At 53.0% G+C, this 3,896-nt stretch overlaps 1 pseudogene; it reads right to left on the reverse strand.

Annotated features, from left to right (window-relative positions):
• Positions 1-289: 289 nt before the first annotated feature.
• Positions 290-2,361, reverse strand: LOC136462382 (fructose-bisphosphate aldolase, chloroplastic-like; annotated as a pseudogene).
• Positions 2,362-3,896: the final 1,535 nt, after the last annotated feature.

Consider the following 3,896-nt stretch of genomic DNA (forward strand, 5'->3'; position numbering starts at 1 on the left):
GTAGGAGGACTCGAGAAAAATTTTAGAGTTCAAAAGTGGAAAAAAATAGTTTGCTGAGTATCAGGGTCTGGCACTCGGCAAAGAAGTGGTTGGCCGAGTGCCTACCCGCTGACACTCGGCAAACCTGGACGGCAGGCGGTGGCCGTTACCTGACGCCGCTTTTTGCTGAGCGTCAGGGTTTGCCGAGTGCCTGACACTCAGCAAAAAGGATCTTTACCGAGTGTCTGGCTTTGCCGAATGCCTGACACTCGCCAAAGCCTTCTTTGCCGAGTGCGGCGCTTAGCAAAATAGCTCTTTACCGGGTGCCTGACTTTTAGCCCTCGGTAAAGAAAGTTGCACTCGACAAAGGCCCTGTTTCCCACAGTGATTAGCTTAGTAGCTGTAGTTCTTGACGAACATGCCCTCCTTGGCCTCGGCGGCCTCGTCGTCAGAGGTGTACTTGCCGAGCTGGGCCAGGGAGTTGGCCTTGGCGCGGAGTAGCAAAGCGTCCTGCGCGGCCTTGACCTTCTTGGGCTGCCCGCCCCAGGTCTTGAGGCAGGTGCTCTGCAGCGCGCGTGCGTAGGAGAAGGACACGTGCCATGGGTTGGCGCTCTGGTTCATGGCGTTGAGGTTCTGCGTCGCCTCCACCTCCAAGGCTCCGACTGCCCGCCAGAGAGGAACATGATCCCAGGCACGGCGGGCGCACGGGATCCGGCGGTGGAGGAGCTTCAGCATGTACTCGACCACCTGCTCCGATCCGACGTCGCCCGGTCCTTGGCCTCCGCCCCCGGCGTCACCATGGATGGCTTTAGAACATCACGTTGTTCTCCGCCATCGCGTAGAAGGTCTCCACCCACACCTTCTGCGCCACCTCGAACGTCCGCTCGATGCTGTGCTCGCCATCGAGAAGGATCTCTGGCTCCACGATCGGCACCAGCCCATTGTCCTACGCACATGAAGGTCATGCCATGCATGCAGCCGATAATGGCAGCAAATAAAGAACCAACCAGCAACCAACCAACCAACCAACCTGTGAGATGGCGGCGTAGCAGGCGAGGCCCCAGGTGGCCTCCCTGACGGCGAGCTCGGAGGGGCCGTTGGGGATGCTGACGATGGTGCGCCACTTGGCGAACCGGGCGCCCTGCTGGTAGTAGACGGCCTCGCGGGAGGCGAGGCCGTCGAGGCCCTGGCACTAGGACTCGTTGTTGGAGCCGGCGAGCGGGACGAGGCCCTTGTCCACCTTGATCCCAGGGACGATGCCCTGCTCCACCAGGATGTCGACGATCTTGCGGCCGTCGACGGCGGACTGGTACAGCATCTCCTCGAAGAGGATGGCACCGGAGATGTGCTGGCCTAGCCCCGGCTCCGTCACCAGCAGCGTGCGGTACGCCTGCCGGTTCGCCTCCGTGTTCTCCAGCCCGATGGATGCCAGCCGCTTCCCGCACGTCGCGTTCGACTCGTCCATCGCCAGGATGCCACGCCTAGGCTCTTGGAACCGGTTATTGACCACCGAGTTCTCGATCTTGGAGCTGGCTTACAGCCAGCCCGGCTCGTTAACACGAGTCTGCGCTCCCACAGGTCCCAGGTCCACCGGAGCTGACAACATATAAGGACTTTGGGCCTTACTCAACCCAAAAGACTAGCCTGATAGGTGGGGGCTTCTACCGCCTTATATGTTGTGCTCCCCCACCATCGCTACACGATATGGGACTAAACCCCAACAATCTCCCCCTTAGTCACACATCGGGATGTCCCCGCCATATGTGTGACGACATCAGGTTCCAACAATTGGTATGAGAGCCAATGGTCAGAAAAGCTAAACCCGATAAAAAAATCTCGAGCGTCACATATGGCGGGGGCACCCCGATGTGTGACTAAGGGGGAGATTGTTGGGGTTTAGTCCCACATCGTGTAACGATGGTGGGGGAGCACAACATATAAGGCGGGAGAACCCTCACCTATCAGGCTAGTCTTTTGGGTTGAGTAAGACCCAAAGTCCTTATATGTTGTCAGCTCCGGTGGACCTGAGACCTGTGGGAGCACAGGCTCGTGGTCACGAGCCAGGCCGGCTGCAAGCTAGCTCCAAGATCATGAACTCGGTGGTCACCACCAGTTCCAACACAGGCGACACGATCGTTTTCTGAGGATATATCCATGCACAGTCGTACAGAGACGTATGTACTCAGCATGCACTTCAGCAGTAGCAGGAGGAGGAAGAAGAGATATACGTACCACGGTCTTGACGAGCTCATCCGCGTAGGCGGAGGCGCGGACGACAACGGAGACGGTGGCCGGCCTGGGCGCGACGGCGGCCTGCCTGGTGGCGCCCCATTCGGACTTCTTGGGAAGGAAGGAGGACTTGAGCAAGCTAGCAGCGACCATCTCTTGTTGCTGCACGCGCACAAAGACTGGAGGCCGACGTGCATGCATGCATGTGTGGACCTCTGCAGTGAACAATTTTAAAAGTTCATAAACCAAAAATATAGTTTCAAAGTTGATGGATCTAGATGACACCAAACAAAAGTTAATGGACCCAAAAATACAGTTTTAAAGTTGATGGACCTAGATGACACCCCAATGAAAGTTAATGGACCTCAAGTGCATTTTACTCAAAAATAAATTTAATATCAAAGTGGACATATGGTCCACATATCAGATATTAAAGCCCTCCCCCACAAAAAATAAATTTAATATCAAAGTGGACACACGGTCCACATATCAGATATTAAAGCTGCTCAGGTGGGACTAAACAGAAGCTTAAGCATGGCTTAGGCTGTGTTTAGTTGTAGGAATTTGGATTTTGGGGCTACTGTAGCATGTTCGTTTTTATTTGGTAAATAGTGTTCAAACATGGACTAATTAGGCTCAAAACGTTCGTCTCGCAATTTTTCACCAAACTGTGCAATTAGTTTTTTCTTTTCGTCTATATTTAATGCTCCATGCACGGACCGCAAACATTCAATGTGACAGGTACTGTAGCAACTTTTTAGAAGTTGGGGTGGAACTAAACAAGGGCTTAGCTGCTATGTGTTTGGTTTATTGGATCGTTTGGGATTGTAATTACCACCACACATGTCGGTCGTGGCCTGAGGCCCATTAGTTACTGGGCCTTTCTTCTGCGGGGGGCATTCGTTCGTCATCGTTAGTTTCTGTGCGCACACAAGACAGCCCCCGCTGCTGTGCGCCTGTGCGTGTGTGTGCCGCACTGCCGCTGCCTCCAACCAACACACGCACGCACTGTGTACCTTGTGACCCTGCAACAAGCTCCCTCATCATCGCATCATGCATATGCATATGCATGGCATGGGCTGGGGATATGCAGTGCTCTGAAGCCGTCGTGGATGACTTGGCCTCGACTGTTGTGTGATGGAAGAACAGTCCGGCAAGTGGATAGTTGGTCTCTCCAATGCTGATTATACTTTATCTTCTACAGAAACGCGACAATTTTCGTTTTACACTGCTATATGGGGACGATGCATGCGAGTGGACAGTTTTCATGGTCGTAGCTTGGCTTTTTTTTCCCCCTTTCTTTCTCAAGGCACATATTTCGTCACACGAGTGTAGGCTCGTCAATTTAATTTCCTGTAAATTTTGGAGGAAATTCCTGTGCAGTCGCCGTGCACTGCCAAATGCCCTTAAATATCTCTTCTGCTGCATACGCATCCCATGTACACCAACGGTGATGCATACGGGGCACATGCCCTTTAGGGCAAAAATCGAATTAGGGCAAAAATAACTTCCATGCTCTCGAATTAGGGCATGTTTTGTTAGGGGTAGTTACTAAAATGCCAAACACCCTGACTAAAAGGTCATTAAAGTTTAGTGGCTTTAGTCATCAAGGGGTTGCTAAAACTGACTAAAAGTGGTCCCAGGTGACTTTACTCTCTTTCTCTCTCCACTTCCTTTTACTTTTAGCC

Source organism: Miscanthus floridulus, chromosome 7 (genome assembly GCF_019320115.1).
Source record: "Miscanthus floridulus cultivar M001 chromosome 7, ASM1932011v1, whole genome shotgun sequence".
NCBI classification, from domain to species: Eukaryota; Viridiplantae; Streptophyta; class Magnoliopsida; order Poales; family Poaceae; genus Miscanthus; species Miscanthus floridulus.